At 41.1% G+C, this 20,805-nt stretch overlaps 1 non-coding gene across 1 annotated transcript; it reads right to left on the reverse strand.

Annotated features, from left to right (window-relative positions):
* Positions 1-562: 562 nt before the first annotated feature.
* Positions 563-636, reverse strand: Trnat-ugu. Its single transcript has one exon. It is a non-coding gene; the product is annotated as a tRNA-Thr (tRNA).
* Positions 637-20,805: the final 20,169 nt, after the last annotated feature.

The following is a 20,805-nucleotide window of genomic DNA, read 5'->3' on the forward strand; positions in this document are numbered from 1 at the left end:
CTCTGTGTGGGCTCTAAACTACCTGATTTATCCTCATGATCTCTTTGCAAGATATACGTAGGAGGGAGCAATGTACTGCTTGACTCCTCAGTGAAGGTATGTTCTCGAAACTTCAACAAAAGCCCGTACCGAGCTACTGAGCGTCTCTCTTGCAGAGTCTTCCACTGGCATTTATCTATCATTTGCGTAACGCTTTCGCGATTACTAAATGATCCTGTAACGAAGCACACTGCTCTCCATCGGATCTTCTCTATCTCTTCTGTCAACCCTATCTAGTATGGATCCCACACTGTTGAACAGTATTCAAGCAGTGGGCGAACGAGTGTACTGTAACCTACTTCCTTTGTTTTCGGACTGCATTTCCTTAGGATTCTCCCTTTGAATCTCAGTCTGGCATCTGCTTTACCGACGATCGAATTAATATGATCATTCCATTTTAAATCACTCCTAATGCCTACTACCAGATAATTATGGAATTAACTGCTTCCATGATGACTAACTGAAACCCTCAGCTGCCGACAGGTGTTGTTGACATACCTCGATGTGGACAGCTGAAAATGTGTGCCCCGACCGGGACTCGAACCCGGGATCTCCTGCTTACATGGCAGACGCTCTATCCATCTGAGCCACCGAGGAAACAGATGAATAGTGCGACTGCAGGGACTTATCCCTTGCACGCTTCCCGTGAGACTCACATTCCCAACTGTCCACAATTCTACATATGTATTGTACCTTATAGACATTTGCCCACCCACTCATTAATGAAAATATACAGTACAATCACCAACAAATTTTACATATTCACATACACCTTTACCTTTAATCCAAATAAATACAGATTCATTAGGATTGAGTTTTCTCTTGTTACGTGTATACAAGTGCCATGTCCTCCTGTGCATACCAAAGAGGCCAACATCTCTACTGTTGAGGTGGAGAATGCACCACAATTGTCTACTTTAGCAGATGTTCAAAGTCTGAGAAACAATGACAGTTATTATAAATTGCAGATAACTAGGTTAGGAGATGTCATTAAGAAACAGCAAACGCAAATGTCAGTTATGAAAAAGAAGATAAGCAATCTGACACTGCAGCATTCACGCCTTAGACTAAAGTTGAAAACTAAATGTAACTCTGTTGCGGATGCAGTTAAGAAAGTATTTAATGAAAATCAGATTCCAAAATTGAATCAAAAGAAAGTGAGGTGGTCTGAAGATACATTGCAAAATGCACTGAAGTTGAAATTTGCATGTGGTAGCAAGGGTTGTGACTTTTTAGTCAGTAATCATTTTCATCTACCTTCTCAAAGAACACTAAGAAGGCGACTCCAAAATCTCAAGTTTGATTCTGGAATTTTACATCAAGTGTTTGATCTTATGATGAGCAAAGTGAAAGCAATGAGTGACAGTGTACGTGACTGTTGTTACTGCTTGACGAGATGACAATAATTCCAAATAGGGAAATTGATGTGTCAACAGGCTCTTTCTTTGCAAATGTAACTCTTCTCTCTCATGAAGGTTCAGGAACGTATGCACGTGTTTTTATGTTAAGAGGTATAACACACTTAAAATGCATTATTTGAGGATAGAAAGAGACAAATTGTTTACCAATTTCTTCAATGAATATCCGCACAGAACAGTCTGAAATGGCATCATGTACTCTGAGATACATTAAATGAAACTTCTTTTTCTTATTAATCAGTTGTCAATTCTTATATAGCATCATGAAATACAGATGTTGAAATTCAGCAGTCATACACACTGCTTCACGATGCTTCCATTTGCTCACAAATTTGGTAGCCCTAAATAAACATAGGCGAGTGGCATTTGTTTTAATCATGTACCGAGTATTAAGCTAGAAGATCTGCTTCGGTCTCATGCGTCAAACACATGCATTATTTTACTCGTGAAGTGGCTGGCTTTCTGCTTACATCACTACCTAATTGCATGTCTCGCACGCAATCTGATAAAATCATGGTGTGCTTGGGGTCACAGTAAATAGCCTACAGACCTGCAAACTACTCATAAATCACCGAAATCATGCAGTACACTGATGCACAGACACGCAAGCAACTAGTAAATTGTTGAAATAATGCATTGCACAGCCTACAGATCTGTTCACAAAATAATGCAACAGACACGTTAACTAGTCGCAAAATTGTCATAAATAATACTCTGTAAACACGCTTACAACGCTTTAACAGCCGAAGAAATGCACTGCACAAACACTCATTGCACTTAACACCACTTTCGAATTATCATTAAGAAATTCGACAGCGACATATCAGTGAACTGTTCCCTACAGAGTTCCAAGGTGGAATGATGACCAGATGCATTCTCCATAGTGATCCTAACAGGACAGCCCGTCCCACATGCGAGATGTATCCAGCCACGCACGTGTTTACCGTGGCTGACACAAATTTACAGAGCTGTGAGTCCAGTGCTGAGCGAATGTTTGCATAGCAACTCACCCTCACAGACAATGCTAAAAGGTTGTCAGTTTTATACTGACGTCATATGTCTATGTAAATAAGAGCCAAGTCTACCTCTCAGAAAGTGTAGTGTCGCTGAATTAGTTAAGGGTCGCTTTTGTTGTTGGTGTAGTAACTTTCGTGATGTCTCAGCTTGTCTGCTTGGACATTCTTGTCCTAACACGACCTGCTTACGAAAATAGCCCAGAATAACGCCAAATGCATTCCTCCTGGTGGTCCTAATGAGACACCCCATCCATCACCCTTCCTGGAAATCGTGACATCATGCTTTCAACAAATGTCTCCGAAATAGTGATGGGGAGCTCGTGAATGAGTCGTTCAAATGAACGCTTCACTCCAGTGAAGTGTGAACTAACCACTCAATTTCAATGAACTGGTACTTCAAACTCTTCACAGATGGCACACTCCACACTTCTTTCTAGTTCACTCACTCTCTTCCCCTCTCTCACTACATCGGCGCTACGTCACTCATTCTCCCTTCACTTCAGTTCCCCCTCTACTGCCTGTCGACGAATCGCGCGGCGTTTGTGGGAAATGATAGGTTTGTGAGGGGTTGCGGCGGTGAGGGGCGAGGGGAAGGCAGCGTCAGCTGCTTCCTGCAGTGCTGACATCTTGCGGACCAATGAATATTACAGATGCAAACGAAGAGGCTGGCTGTGTGAGCACGCACAGCCAACATGAAAATAAAAGGTTTGTTAATAACACTGAAAGAGGGATTTTACCTGAAATCGTACCAATGACTGCAGGTGACAGTTTAAACTGTTTTGAATCTGGAGGGTTATTATTCTCAACAAAAATAAAATCTACAGGAAAACTTCTGAATAATTACCTAACGTAGATATATAGACTTTGTGACAGTGGTAAACATACACAGTCTATTTTGGATTAAATTTTAAAAGGAACATAAAACTGGAATGCATTTCGTTTGTAGCCCTAGTTTTCAGTCCATGAATACAACAAATAATGTTTCACTTGGCAGGTAAAGACTTTTTTGGGCGCTTCATGAGAAAATGTCGAGCAAGATTAAATGTAATACCTTCTTTATATGTGACAGGCTTCTCTGTTTATCTTTGCTTTGTCCCCTTCGACCATGCTCTATTTAAGTTAGCTCAGACGCTGTAAGAGCGTAAAACGTTGCGTGCACGTTACTGCATAGTTCGGCCATCTGTTGGTAAAATTATGAAGTATTACGAAGCTTTTTGTACGAGCGAGGCGATGCGAGCGTAGCCGCGGCTGAGCGGCGAACTGGGCAACTTCGCCAGGCTTCCGTACTTCGTGAATGAACTACTTCATTTGAACGCTTCACGGCAAAGAGTGAAAAGAATGAAGTAGTTCACGGGAATGAACGAGTTCGACCCACCTCTACTCCGAAAAGGTAAACGTTCTCACCACTATTTATAGGTTTCTGTGTCTCAGCACAAATGATGTCTTTGAATGAATAGAACATTCTGATTGGCTCTTACTGAATTTTCCCGCCAAATTACTGATGCTGCCAGTGTGGAAGCACTGTCCGCCTTTTTCTTTCTGCAGACGAGACTTTCAGTGGCAAAACTATTTTGTGCAGATTGTTGTATTGCACTGACAGTTAAACCTTGCAAAAGTGGTCTACAGATCGTCATATACGGAAAGACACTTCCTCAATTACACTGCTCTGCTGCTGACTACAGAAGCTTGAATATTTAAGCACGAATCTGATCTCCAACCTGGCTATATCTCACCACATACCGTATCGATGTAGTAAACACACAGTTCGTATCCTGCGCCATACAAAATCACCACTTCTGCATCTTGCATATAGCTATCGACCATCATACAGTCTTACATATACTGCGAAGACAGTCAGCACAAGCACATGGACCGTATATAGCCCTCACAGCACTAGATATTTCCCATGAGATCGGTAGGTCATCCACCACAGCCGACAGTCACAAGTCATCTGCCCCTGCACACACCCTGGCCCAACATGTGACCAGAGCACCCTCAGCCTACCGAGGTCACTCTCCGAACTGTTGTTCAAAGGCTGGGTCGCTTCCTTCATTACAAAGGTGTTACTGTTTCTGGCACAAACCTGCTTGCTTGTTTGCTTTCTACACCCATCTCCACACTCTGGGATTACAAGAACACATGTATTTTCACATGGTTTACAAGAATACCATACCGTTTTCGCGATACTTCTTGATATCAAGCTCACAGCAATATCGCTTGCACAGAATGATTTCAAAGATATAGACTGGAAATTACATCTCTAGAAACCCAATACTTCAGGTAGGTGGAGCATGCTGTAAACCACTGAGTAACTAAAATCTTATCTTGTCTGTGAAGACCTTTATGTGGAAACTCAAAAAAATAGAGGAAACTAATATTTCCACTCACAAATGTCGATGTCGGTGATATAACATATTCTAAATCATCCTTATAATTTACAAAGCCAACTAATGTGTTTCTCATGTCTAGAGAAACAGCAAACGTGTCTTCCACCCGTCTTTCACCTGCTAGATACACACTCCACAATCGGTGCTCTCTCAACAAAGTAAAGACGGTAAATATGCAGAAGCAGTCAACTGGACAATTTACATGGGAGGGCATGATGGTGCAGTGCAAACATATGTCCATATTGAATCTTCTCAAATTTCCACAGGGAACACACATGATCACGAAGGCTGTCCAACACATACTGAGTATTAGTTCGCTATTCAGCCGTCTAAGAAGACGACACGGTTAGGTCAGCTATTTTCCTGCATCCTAATGGGTCTTTCTATTCGGACAGCTCTTGCTGTTAGCTGTAAGTATGATTCATTCCCACCACAGGCCATCTCCGCCGCGCACCACGCACCCCTAGACAGAATCGGCCTAGGAAACTGACCACATATATATTTGATCGCTATACTTACAATTAAATACTAGCATTGCGGTCTCAATTGGACAGCATCGACAATGAGTGAAGTATCAGAAATACTCCATGCTGACGGCAGTGGCTCTGGAAATAGAAATACATGTACCATTCTTATGACTTGACATACTTTTCTAAGTAAAAAAAAAATCTTCCGTTCCCTTTGCTATCGCAGAATTCCACGTCAAATCCATACCCTCCTTACGAATGGACATAGTCATTTTCTTTCCACGTGTCAGAACACACACACAAAAGTTCTTTATAAGCTTGATGCTCAATGCGAACCTATTTCACATCCCCTACTACTAAGTATAATACTTTGCCAATAACTGATTGCTGGCAATACGGAACAATATTGAGCAAAAATCAGCGATGGGTGGACATGTCTCATAAGTTTTTCTTGCGAGTGTTACCACTGTGTCTTAGAAAGAGAGGCGTAATCGTCTCACATGTCACCAGATGTTAAAAACACGATTGCGACGACCTGTTTCTGTCACAATCGGTCTTGGTTCTACCAGCACACACAAGTATCCATGTTAAAAACTATACTGACTTTATAAATCGAGGTATTGCATTTCCTCCTAATGAAATGGTCTTTTCCAGACAAATATCGCGATACTGAATATAGATGGTGATCACAGGAGTGAATATTATCAGACCAACATTGTGGTTACACGTTGCCGACGGTGCAACCTCATAATAAAAATCACCGAATTTAGAAAGTGATTCAGATAAGGAATACGGTATGAACCTCGTATTTACAACTCCCTCACGCCAGAGCTAGATACTGTATTTCTCCAGTATTTGTAACGCGTTATGTCTTGACACCATGTCAGAGGTTCTGCATTATATCCACTGGGTTATAGGCGATGGTTGATTGAGAAGTATCACATACAGTAGATGCTGTGCTGATTGAGGTCGTAAGAAATGTAACCAGGCTTTTCAGATCTCTAGTGTCACGCTCTCCGGTAGAAATGCTGTTTGCGATTTGGAATCAAGTCTTTCCATTCAACCTCATACTTGTGTTGGATCCTATGGAGTAGTCTTTTAATGATTACAGCCACTAGTGCATCATATTTCCGGCACACTCATATCTCGAAACGGATCACGTTTTTCGAACCTATCTGCTACAGTAAAATATTAGATAGTCCCTATGCATCTTGCAACTACCCCTCAAGACTGTGCTGCCACCCTGCGGCTTTGCGCACGTGATCGTTCCAGTTTAAGTCAGAACTGAGCAGAAGTTGGAGAGAGCTATATCTACCACATTCTGCAGGCTATGCTGAGTTAGTGTGAAGGACCGTGTTTTGACCATTCGATGGAAAAAATGGTTCAAATGGCTCTGAGCACTATGGGACTTAACATCTGTGGTCATCAGTCCCCTAGAACTCAGAACTACTTAAACCTAACTAACCTAAGGACATCACACACATCCATCCCCAAGGCAGGATTCGAACCTGCGACCATAGCGGTCACGCGGTTCCAGACTGAAGCGCCTAGAACCACACGGCCACACTGGCCGGCCATTCGATGGAAATGGGAACATGTTGTCATAGCTCTGCCAACAGTGTACGGTGTGTAAGGTCAGCGCCAAAGGAAGCCCTCTCCTGGAACACGAGGCAGTATACAGACAGTACGAACAGATATGGTGGTGTTTCTTATCAGGAAAATTAGGAAGACTCAACATCATATAGGTACTGCAGTCCAAAGCAGATCCGCATCTCTCAGGGTCCGTTCACGTCTATGCCCCCAACATTCTATAATCGTTATTCCGTACCATCCAACAAAGAAAAATCACGAACTATAAAAGCTCTGCTAACTTCATCCGATGGAGAACTTGACAATATTTTTACTGCACCTCTCACTTCCCATATAACGAAAACAAATACCATCTACTTGCCGGCATCAAGCGCATCTGGTGATCCTATTAAATATACAGGTATTGAACCATTGGAGCAGGTGGCCAGTGAGCGAAGTCGCTTGCACAGACCAGTGTAAAGTGTCAACGCCCATACTGTAGTAGGATGACCATATCCCACACACAACACTATCAGTCACAAGAGAGGCTCCCTGTGTCATCGCTTCAAACACTGTGGTTATTCTGCTGTAACACACTTTGTACACTGTCATACATTTTGTTTTTACCGCCACGACTTCGAGGTCTGTGTCAGGTCCTAAACTGACATTAACACGTTCCAATCCATTACCTCTCACAGAAAACAAATGTCGCACAGTGTAAATCATGTTGTTGTTGCTGCTGCTACCAAAATACACACACACGTGCAAGTGCACACACATACACACACACACACACACACACATACACACACACACACACACACACACTGTATGATTTTAAATAAAAGTCACAACATAAAAGTCATAACATAAGGACACTGGAAGAGTTTTGCGGTCTTGTGGAACATTTCCAAACTGCTCTCACCCATAAGATGATTGACAACATTTACATTTAAACTCATCTGTCACAGTGACGGGATAGCTGATGACTCAGTGTTCCATTTCGATTGATTCTTCATATTGCAGTCGTGTACGTGATCACTGTTTTGGTGCTAGTCACCCCCAGAGGGTGTTGGCCGCCAGCAACACTCTTCCTCCATCTCAAACAAGTGATGACAGTCAGTCATTATGTGGTAATCAACAGCGTACCTGTGGACAGATGGGATGGAACAGACACCATTGATGTACTGTAATAATAAACATCACAGTTGATAGTACAAACAGTTTTAACAATTTTACAATAATTTCAACACTGACCAATGATGCGACAGCATGCTTCCCAGTTTCATTATCGTCGTAAAATCACCCCTCCTCTACTTTTCAAGTACCATTGCGAATGTAGATAGATGACTGTGCAGTGTGTCCATTCATTGTTAATCCTCAAACTTATACATCATCAAAGTATATGAGACAGTGATCTACATACTTCTAACACCTCGAGCATAGTGCATAATTTACGATCTGTCTCTATGCAGATGGCAGTCACAAGAATTTCTCGCGTTCTTAGGATAAAGTTAGAGACTGAAAGACCCCCTCACACTGTCTTTGACCAACCCGCCCTGCAACACCATTACTGATTTAATCTGCAGTTGACCAGGAGTAGACCGCTACATTCCACGTCTCGTGAATGAATGAAGCTTGCCGAGTAAGCACCCATCCAAGTGCACAAGATTTCTACAGATGCACACATGTCGAGGAGGTTAGCAAGTCTTATCGGTGTACAGTAGTAGATTTGAAATTGTTGTCATGTAATAGCAGACTTTTTAGAAGAACAAGCAACTAAAGTATTGTTTTAGTGTTTTGGATCAGTACCAGGAGGGTATTGGTAAGAGAGAACATAAACACATGCACTCCTAAGGCTACACGGTTCTGCACTTAAAACAGGCTATAATGTTAGATCGTTTTAGTTTCCAGCCTATTAGTCATGTGGAATGCAGCGCTGTTAATATTCCAAGTAAGAAATATATTTCCAGCGCATGACACACATTCTTATCGCATTTTACGATAAACTACGGTAACAAACTGCAAAATGAAGAGACAACTTCCTTAAAACATCGATTCTGCCTGATACATGCACAATATAGCTTTCCAGAGATGTATAACGTCCACATCTGGTCATGGTTAAGGAATTATACTATGCCCACATCAGTCCTATATAAAATGATGGTTTGTAATGGAGAATACCTCTTACAAGGAAAAAGATAACACATGGAGTGGCGTTTGACATGTGAAATTAAACACCATGCCACCACTAGGCCACTAACTATGTAAATAGGACATCTATCAAGCAAATGTACACATGGGGATTGCAGTGCCTCAGAAACACCTATCGCTAACTTAGAATCATCTTAGTTAAGAAACTGAAGTCTCGATTTTATACCCAAGATGCAACAGCAGAATGGAGTACATCACATAAATCTTGGTTCGTTTAGAGGAATGCATCGAAACCGGATGGTTACATTTCATCACACATGAGATGGAAGTCCTATGATGACCACGAGGTTAGCTATTAAGGATTGCAAGTGCTCTAAGACACACGCAGAACATGCAGTTGTATACGAGTCAAACACAGGGTATGTCACACAACTGAAGCATCTTGACAGAACATTGGAAAAAATGGCCAAATGACCTGCAGCAACAACTCCCTCTCTCTCTAGAATGCATCATCAGTCTACTATTAAATCATACCTCGTTACTACTCTGTCTCGACCGATCACTCCGCCAACTCTTTGTCATCCTTTAACGCAGATGGTTCTCTGTTTTTCCAGGAAAAAGTCAAAGACAGTAGTCAACTTACGTGTATCTGTATTACCTCAATAGACATACAGTAGAATGCTGTCTCAATGAAAAAATGACTGTTTTCTTGCTTCCCGATGCTTCCATGTCAACATTTTCTCGCTTCTCTCTTGCTGTCACATACTCGTTTCCAAGTGCAAGACTTCTTCTGCACCATCCAGAAGGCACGCAAGTACGTTCTCAATTTCCCCACATTTCGGTGTATTTTCCTCAATTTGTACCTATTTTACGTCATTTTTCGAAACTTTGTCGATTTTTATGCCACTTCGATCCATGCAATCATGACTACACGTCTCGTTCTGTGTTCTAAAATTGTTTGTAAATGTAGTACACCTGCCAACACCTAGTGTAAATGCACTATTTTTCTGGTTGGGTGGCATAGTATAGCACTGTACTCGAATGCATCCAGTCGCCTCCACCCACATACCGTACATTTGCAGTGCGCTTGGTCTGTTTTCTGTATGTCTCTGTCTGTGCATGGGTCGTGGATGGCCACCACCCAGGTCCTGGTCTTCCCACTGGTGGACCCAACCTCGCACATAGAACACATCTTCGGATGTACAGCGTGGTTGGTCCACCTGCGAGCCCTTGCCCAGATATGATGTGTGGTGGATCCACCTCTGAACATCACTCTGGATATATAATGCGTGGCAGATCCACACTCAGACAAAAACTCAGATGTGGTATATTGTGGATCTGCATCCTAACATCGGACATTATGCTTGGCGGATCCACCTTCAATCCCTATCCCACACATGGCATATTGTCGATCCACATCCCAACATCACTCTGGATATAACGCATATCAGATCCACACTCGAATGCTAACTCGTGGGGTATTCAAACATCTCTCGCTAGGCGCTGGACACGCAGCTCTGAAAATATGCATCAGCCACAGTAAACATGCGCATGGCTAGACGCATCTTGCATGTGGGACAGGCTGTCCCGTTAGAAACGCTAGGGAGAAAGCATCCAGTCATTATTCCGCCTTGTAACTCTGTAGGGAACAGTTTGTTGATACGTCACGGTCGAATTTCTTAATTGTAGTTCGAAAGTGTTTTTAAGTGCAATGAGTGTTTGTGCAGTGCATTACTTCGGCTGTTTAAGCGTTGTGAACGTGTTTACAGAATGTAATACATACAATTTTTTTACGATTTTACGCCTAGTGAACATGTCTCTTGCATTAATTTGTGAACAGTTCTGCAGCCTGCACAGTGCGTAATTTCGACAGTTTATAATTAATGAGCGTGTTTGCAGAGTGTTTTAGAGGGCTATTCAGAAAGTAGGGAACATTTACGTCTGACGCCGCTAGGCGCGCGTTGATCGCGTATATTTTGGTATGTGCGCGTTTGGCAGCTTAGTCGGCATCCATTCGTGACAGCGGGAACGTCTCTGAGCGTCTGGTTTTTCCGATATTCGAATTTGAAATGTGCGCTGCAATCGAAAATCCCGCCAGTTGTGAGGTACGGTCTGTGATACGGTTTTTGTTGGCAAAAAACCTAAAACCTATAGAAATTTATCGTGAACTGTGCGAAGTGTATGGAAACAATGTAATGAGTGAATGTTCCGTCCGGAAACGGTGCATTCGGTTTTAAAATGGCCGAACCAGCGTTCATGATAAAGAGAAGAGTGGACACCCGAGCATTGTGACTGACGATCTTGTCGCTAAAGTTGATGAATCGATTCGTGAAAACGGTCGCTTCACAATAACGGAGCTTTCGCTTTCTTTTCCACAAGTTTACATGACTTTGTTGTTTGAAATAGTCATTCAAAAGCCAGGCTACCACAAATTTTGTGCATGATGGGTGCCCAAAATGCTTCAGTGCACCATAAAGAACAGCAAATGGGGGCAACGTTGATATTTCTGGATACCTACCACAAACATTCATTATTGGATCGAATCATAAACTGTGACGAGACTTGGGTGAAGCATTTCAATTGCGAGACAAAATTACAGTCCATGGAGTGGGGGCACACAAGGTCCCTCCAAAAACCAAGAAAATGTTTGCAAACCTTGTCAGCAACGAAGTTGATGGTGACAGTGTTTTTGGATAGGCAAGGCGAGCTTCTTATTGATTTTCTCGAAATTGGAGCAACCATAAATTCTGCTCAGTAGTGTCAGACTTTGCACAGCCTTAGAAGAGCAGTTCAAAACAAATGCCGGAGAGAGCTTACGTCCAAAATTTTGTTTTTGCACGACAATGCCTGACCTCACACAGCAAACTGCACTAAGGAACTCCTTAATTCGTTCAAATGGGAAATCTTCCCTCATCCGCCCAACAGCCCCAATCTTGCACCAAGCGACTTCCATTTGTTTCTCAAGATGAAGAACTGGCTTGCTATGCAGCGCTTTGATGACGACGTGGAACTCCAGGCAGGCGTGACTCACTGGCTGATGTCTCAGGCGGCATAATTTTATGTCAAAGGTCTTTCAAAGCTTGTCCACTGCTATGTTAACTGCCTCAATGTGTTTGGTGTCTATGTGGAAAAGTAGTATGTCAGTCGCTCTTTCAGATGCTTATAATAAAATGTATTTAGTTTCTTTTAATGCCAAAACGTTCCCTGCTTTCTGAATAGCCCTCGTACATGCATTATTTTGACAATTTACGAATTGTTTGTGTGTCTGTACATGAGTGTACTGCATTATTTCGGTGATTTACGAGTAGTTTGCACGTCTGTAGGTTATGTACTGTGACCCCAAGCACGCCAGGGTGAGCGTTTTGTATCAGTGTAATAAATGAACTATGTGTAATCCGTCACTAAATAAACTGTTCCAACTTCTCATGGAAAATAAATAAAGTACACTCCTTCTTCTCTCCAGCAGCTGGACACAGACTTAGTCCTTCTCCCGCCATTTTTCCCCAGACCGCCATCTAGGATTACATCATGGAAGGAATGACAGTGCCCTCTGGTTTGGTACTGTGTATTAGGTCAGTTGGACTCCAGACCTTATGGTGAATACACTGGATAGAGCTACTGCCTATAACAACTCAAATTGTTTAAATAAACACTGCATGCAAAATAAGGAATTACGTCCATCCTAGTCAGCAGCCCAGAACTAGCTGAGTCCTTTTCCTGTCAATCCCAACGAAAAGGTGGTTGTCAGATGACTTAGGTTAGTGGAGGTAGCCCAAGTGACCTTTTTTACCGCCAAAGTTTTCCCGCCATTTTCTGAGGTTAGTGGAGGTAGCCCAATTGACCGTTTTTCCCACTAAAATTTGAACTTCCCGCCATTTTCGGGTGGGGGGAATGGCATTAGATTAGTGGTGGGAGCCCAATTCACCTATTTTCCCGCCAAAATTTGAACTTCCCGCCACGGCGTCATTACGATGTTGCCACATCTATCGCCGCCATCTTGGATGAGCCATCTTGAGTAAATTTGGCAACACTGCAACATGGGTGGCGTTCTTATTGCCCTACTACATATATGCACCTGGCGCGCCAACGTCTATTTGCGCAATATGCGTTTGATTCTGTCCATAACTTTGGTAAAGTATGGTAGAAAGGCTGTACCTGACATTTCTTTTTCCGATGCGTCACTTCGCCGAGTATTTGGCCCTGTGACAATTCTTATGATACTGGTAGAGCAGCCATTACTGCTCAGAATGCTTTCCAGCATCTGAGGTACTGCGGCTCATATTTGTCTTCTTGCATTTAAAGGGTATTAATCATGCTTCTTTACTGGCTCCGATGGTGATGTGACAGTCTGTGCAGGTATTGGTTCGTGTGTGTCGGTTTTCGACACACGCTATGTCCCAAGTTTTTCACCATTCTTCATCAGAAGTACGTCTAGAAAGGGAAGCAGCCGGCCGGGGTGGCCGAGCGGTTCTAGACGCTACAGTCTGGAACCGCGTGACCACTGCGGCCGCAGGTTCGAATCCTGCCTCGGGTGTGGATGTGATTGATGTTCTTAGGTTAGTTAGGTTCAAGTAGTTCTAAGTTCTGGGGGACCTATGACTAAGAAGTTAAGTCCCATAGTGCTCAGAGCCATTTGAAAGGGAAGTTGTTTGTCATTTTCTACCTCCATGCTAAATTTTATATTGACATGGACACTGTTCAAGTGTCTTAGAAAGTTACTGAGCTGTTCTTCACCATGGCTCCACACAACAAAGGTATCATCGATGTACCTGCACCACACTTTAGGTTTATGGGGTGCCAAGTCCAGCGTTTGCACTTCAAAATGTTCCATGAAGAAGTTGTCCATAACTAGACTAAGTAGACTACCCATAGCGATGCCTTTCAGCTGGTCATAGACATTGCCGTTCCACATGAAACATCTAGTGGGAAAACATGTATGTAAGAGCTTGGTTATGTCTTGCAGGAAAGTGGAAGCGATGTGCTCCAGGGAATCACTGAGGGGCATTTTGGTAAACAAAGAAACAACATCAAAGATGACCAGGATGTCATTTGGTCAAAGTTTTTTTTTTCTTTAGCTTCTCAATTAAATGTCCTGAGTCCTTTACGTATGTGTCAGTCTTTCCTACATGTGGCTGGAGCAGAGGGCCAAGTAATTTGCTAGTTTACACTTCATTGAGCCAGGAGGGTAACAATCGGTTTTAATGGAACATATTCATTTTTGGATATTTATTAGTCCTTACAGCAGAGGTGGTAGTACTTCTGTGATGTGTAGATTCCTCTGTATGTCTGCCAAGAGGGAAGATGGCTTCATTAATCGATTTCTTTTACATGTGATCCGCTGCGCTGGTCATCAGATCTAATAGCTCTCCGATTTTCTCCTCATAATCTTCGGTATTCATTACGATTGCTGCATTTCTCTTATGGGCTGCCAGCACGAATATACTCTTGTCGTTTTAACTCTTCTTTCTTCAGGTTGCAAGCTGGTGGTTTAGCTCACCAGAATACCATGGCAATTTCGATGCGTATTTCCTCAGCTCTTTCACAAGGAAGGGACCGAATGGCTGCTTTGGTATTAGCAGATATGTCCTCCGTAGATACAGTTACTGGGATAATCCCTGTAGAGGCATGATACAAAATTGTTAAGGCTTTTGTGGCCACTTGTGTACAAACAAGGGAAATGCGATCGTCGTAAAGAAGACTGAAGATTATTGATCAGTTGTCGTTCAGCGATGTTGACAACTATGCATGGCATGTCGGAAATCGCCCCGTCCATTTGCTTCCCCGAATCTGACCAAGTATTTCTTCTGTCACTCAGTGCAGTGCTCGAGTTTATTGTGCATGCTTCTGTGAGTGATGCTGTCGATTTTGAACCAGTCGTCTTGATGCAGTCTACTACTTAGTTGATAGAAAATATCCAAAACTTTCTTTTCTCTTCTTGTTAAGTATCTCTGCGTTGCATGAATTTGGTCACAAAGAAAAACCCGTTCCACTCTGTCGTATATACGATGTACTTGGCGAGTGGTAAATAGGCGGTTACATTTCAAGAGCTTTGATGTCGCATCTTCATCTCAGCACCACGACAGAAAGGCAAGAGAAGACACGAACCACACTTTCTTCTTCCATCATTGGTCAAGGCTTCAGTACAGTCTGCAAACCTCTTCCCTATAGAGGCTGAAACGTCCCCTTAGAAAAATTATACATGACTGTGCTTAAACTGTCACACAATATTTTTAGCGCGACGCAATCTGACTTTCAATAATCCCTACAAAAGAATGGCCCTGACTAACATTAACCTATACCTTTCACAGCTAAATAAAAGATTCTAACTACTGAAGGCACTAACTACTGATAGGCATAGTTAGCAAATGAAAGATTTTGATAGAGCAAATGATGTATTTACCTTAATAGTCATAATATATATAGCAGTTATCCAGTCTTACAAATTTCAAAACTCCGCCATTTCTCTCCCCACATCCACCACTGCTGGCGGCTCACCTCCAACTGTGCAACGCTACGTGCTGTTCACATCCAGCTGCCCAACACTACAATGGCAGACAACAATGCAAACTGGCCACAGACTGCACACAGCACAGCCAGTGATTTTCATACAGAGCGCTACGTAACGTTGCCAATAAGAAAACATAAACAGCCTACTTACATAGCCCCCATGCTCTCCACAAAAAATTTTACAAATTATTTTGGGCAGTGGCCAATAATGATTTGATAAAATTTTTCATAATTACAATAACAAAGATATCAAATGCATACACTTATTGATACAATGTTGGTCAAAAGCTAAAATTTTGTCACAGTCCATAAAGACAGTCCTGATCATTCATCACAGTAAAATTGCAGTGTTTTTCTCAAAGTCTGAGCAATAAAAGAAAATGCACACAGAAGTAGTGGATTTCCACGCAGTCTTAAAGAAGTAGTGTTGTCCTTCCAACAGAAAGACAGTGCTGACTCTCGACGTGCAGATAGGTAATGGGCCACAACAGAGCAAACCCACAGCAGAGTCATTCGAAGTTTTGAAGAATATTGGTAGGTAGGTCATCCCAGAGCAGACCACTGTAGTCCTGGTAGAGAGTACGGTATTGGTGGGCCACCTGAGGTGCAGACCCACTGCAGTCCTTGTAGAAATAATGGTATTGGTGAGTCATCAAAGTTGTAGACCCACTGTAGTCCTTGTAGAGACAGCCAGCAACCATCTGTTGCGACTGTGCAGGTGCACAATTACCATAGAAGAGTCTTGTGGACAATATAGCAAGTCCATAAACCACCACTTGCGCACTCACAAAGTTTTTGAAATGTCCTTAGAACCAGCAATGCTGTTAACCAGTCCCTTGCTGAATTATCAACACACATCCAAACCTTAACAGTCCCTACTTCTCACATATTGTCCGTATACTATGACCAACAGAAACGTGTGCAGTGAAATGTAACTTACAAGTTACTTAATTTGATGTACTGGTGCCAATTACAATTTGATAACATTAGAATACAATAACAAAGGTACAAAATACATCATTAAAACATAATAATACAGATAATATTTGTAGTAAAACAGGCTTTACAAAAGAATAGAAATAAACAGATACATCAGTGTTACAGGAATTATGACATAAGTAAATATATAAAATAATGAGAATAGTTTTCGAAACATTAATTTCACACTTGAGCAAAGAAACATAACAGAATTAATAATGTCTAAACATCTTTACAAAGTGAATAACATATTATTAATGCAAATTATATTTGAGGATAACAGTATTCTTCATCATAGTGAATGTACCTTAGTACTAGAAAAATTCTACAACATAAATCGTATTAGCTAAAAACATAAAGACAGGGAAAACAGAAATATACAAGAGTACACAAACACATAGCAAAATAACACAGGGAGAAAGGACAGGGTTTGTTTTCAGTGTAACATTTGGTACTGCAGTATTTTGCAAACAAAACCTTTTTTTTTCTTGGAGATCTCCCTTCGTTCATCATTATTCCCAAAAAGTCCTATCTATACCTGCTTTCTGTACTTTTTTCGTATAACTTCTCAATGCATTTCTTCCAATTCATTGCAACTCATTCTCTTATATAGTCTACCCCCTCTGAAGCTAACTTAAATCTACTGAGCTCAGATGTATATACTAAGGGACAAGGCAATGCACCAGCACAAAAAATTAATACAAACAGCAATGAAAAAAAAAAATCAAATTGGCAAAGCAATTGCAATATTACAACTAATATAAGGCACTGTGCAGCAAACAAGAAAAATAAATCAGTAGTAAAACTAGCTTAACAGAGTAATACAAAGTGAAATTTAGTAACACTATGCCTGGTAAACAGCCACAGCAAATGCAATAACTTATATCTAAACATGAGAAAGCTCAAGCAGAAAAAATATTACAGTAAAAATGGCCGTGTTTAATACTTATGTCACATCTTAACACTAGAGTGATGCATCACGAGAACTTACACAAGCAGATAAGTTACCAAATCGTAAAAAAATTATTTATGCAATTCCTGTGAAGGGAAATGTCTATTTATGTGCCCTCGTTTTCTTGGAAGTAGATCATAAATTTCTTATTGACTGGATCTGTAGGCATAAAATAACTATATTAGTACATCTATTAAATTTTATTTTAACCAATGCTGCAGTGCAGCTAGAAACTAGATATTAAAAAATGAGTAAATAAATACATAAAGCAAGCCATATGGCATTTCTCTCAACTAGCAAGACAATAGCCGTGAAATGTTTCGCATCGTTTCATTAGGAATTTTAGTAAATATCATAAATTAAGAGCTCCACAGTGTAATCATATGTTTTCAAGTTTGGGCGTGTCGTATTTGCGATGCTTTGTACAAAGAAATGTCAATAGCGAGGATAATGGCCTCTTTTTTTTCTCCACCTGTGCCTCTGAAAGGCACACACTAATGGCTTTTTTCCAGGCGTCTGTCGCGCAGCTGGGTGCCCACGACGCATTACGTGAAGGTGATCACTTAACTTTCTTACCGAAATATTTACGACAGCAGTTTCATATAAAAATATTTCACAGGTCAAGAATTTGCGTTGCAAATGTGTAGAAACAAAATCCTATTGATATAAAAGAGTCCAAAAAATTTTCGTCGGCATTGTAATACATTCACGCATTTACATACATTTTTTAACTCTTAAAGTATGATTCTTGGTTTCCAACAACCTTTTTCACAAACCAGAGTCCCTAACCACTACTCATTATTCCTTACCTTATTCGTCGACACTTCTTCAATATTTCATCATAACAGATACGTAGCATAATCAAATAACTCATATAGCATCAGCTTATTGATCATAAACATACTTCAACAGCATAATACACATCGTCGTCGTAATAATAACATCATACCAAGATACAGTTTCATAAGTATGAAGTTACCCAACTGTGTAATTGCGTAAACATCTGTCACTGACGTACTAAAAAATTTTTGTTTCTCTGTTAAATAATCAGATAGCTGTGTAATTTTTGTGTTAGAAAAATATGGTACCAATGTGAAAAGTTGTATAAGCAAATACCATATTAGCTAGGGCTCCTTCTGCTTGCCAAACACATGGTACACAAAGTAGGCGTGTACCCCCTGAGGATTAATGTAATTATACCCTCAGGTGTTACAGATTACAGCAATGGAATGAAATGTATCATGGAAAACTTTCTTTGTAATTCAAAAATCTTTAAAAATAAATGTTTTAAGTATAAAATTAATCACTCAAATACGTGTACTGTAGCGCTAAACTGTGCGTCTTGTTGCAACATAATCTCTGTGGAAGTGTCGTAGTTATCGTCCTCCAAAAGCTAAGTTCTGCAGAAGTCAATGTACTTACCTCATGATAAACAAAAGTGAAATGCTTTGCGTATAGATATCTTAGTTATTACGCTTATTGCCGTGATGAAGAAAGTACTGTGCAGTAACGTATTGTTGTGCCACGGAAAAGGCTGTCTCCTTGTAGCTATACCACAAAAGTTACTACTAAAACATGTTTTACTTTCCAGAATAATACATATAACTGTGCAGATATGAAACAGAAACACCGCAAAAGCAACATTGTAAATTGTCACTCATTAGTAGCGTCGTGATACAATTGTGTAGCTGTCACATAAACTAACCACTGTGTCGTCTGTTCACTATAACAATGCATTCACAATTACTTTTCTAAGTTACCTATGTTCTTGACTGGATAGTTAACTTTAAAACATAGTTGCATGTTAACAGTTTCTAAGATTGAAAAAGAGTACTAGCAACGTGAAATGAAAAATTTTATAGCAAAGACTAAGTTAAAAAGCAGATTATCTCTCAATAAATGGTTTTACATGTGAAATGTGGTGTAACCCTTTGCTCTTCCTGGTACTCAGAGTTTCAACTTTAACGCAATTATCATGTGGTATACATCAGTAAAGAATACTGAAATTTTTCTCAAGGTTAGCGTCTATGTTATTTTTCCCTGAGCCAGCGGGCGCACGTGACTGCCTGCGGTGCGAGTCATTGTCTGTTTCTTTGTTGGCGCCCGTCGTTATTGGGATTCGGAGACCTAACTTCTACAAATTCACCTTGTCGAGAGGACCCTGCTCTGTTTGAACCCCTCCAGTTCTGATGCAATTCAGGTCGTTACGATCATATCGTCTGTCGTCATGTCGGTAGATTCCATAGTTTCTTTCTTGTCGGTCACTTGGTGGACAATTTCTCCCTGAATCATAACTGCGCGCTGGACCGTTGCGTCTTAAGTTATTCTGTCTCCCTTGATAATAATTATTTTGGTTCCCATATTGTCTGTTTCTCTGATTGTCTCTGTGATAGTCACTACCGTGGAGAGATGATCTTTCCCTGTAATTATTACTACTCTGCCAACGGTTTTCATAAGGGTGATGTCTGTTTTGGTCACGATTTACGTTGTATGAATAGCCTTGTCGTGTATTATTTCTGTCATTGCGGAATTGTGACAGATGTGACCTGTAATTGTTGTTCTCCTGTTTTCGCGTTCCGCGATTGTCAGTGTCAATTTCTAATTCTTGTAAGAGTCCCTGAAAAGCTTCAATGTCGTCTTTGCAACGTCCTGCCAAAATAATATGCCGTAAATGTTCAGGCAATTTGATTAAGCAAATGCGGATAAGTTCTGAGGGGCTGTATGGGTTTGACAGGTACTAATTCTTGTGCAACATGTCTTCAAAATATTTCACAAGACTGGAAAATTCAGATTGTTCGAAATGTTTCATCATTATGATGCCATGTTTTACTTGGTCTTGTGTGGCCTGAGACCAATATGCTGAGAGGAAGGCATGGTAAAATTCTCCTTCACTGTGGCAATCGTGAATGACCGATTGCATTCTTACAGCTGGTTCATTCTCTAAGTAGCCACACATAAATTCTAATCTGTGTTCTAATGACCAGTTGGGAGGAAAACAATGAGAGAATTGATGAAGCCACGCTTGTGGATGAATGTCGTTGCCAGAATTCTTAAACGTTTTGAATTTACGTGTAGTAATGAATAGCTTATAGTCAAAATCATCATGTCGGCGAGTCGCATGTCAGTCATTGTTACATCGTTTCGGCTGTTCCATCTCAAAATTCGGTGTACCTTGGCAATTTCTTTCATAATTTCCGAAGTGCCCTGTGTTATTATTTTGTGGCTGTTCCGTATTTCTATGTCTCTCTTCCCGTATTGGAGCGCGAGTGGCCTCTGAAATACGTAATTCTTGTATTACCTGAGTCAGCTGATCTTGTA

This window comes from Schistocerca americana, chromosome 1, assembly GCF_021461395.2.
Source record: "Schistocerca americana isolate TAMUIC-IGC-003095 chromosome 1, iqSchAmer2.1, whole genome shotgun sequence".
NCBI classification, from domain to species: Eukaryota; Metazoa; Arthropoda; class Insecta; order Orthoptera; family Acrididae; genus Schistocerca; species Schistocerca americana.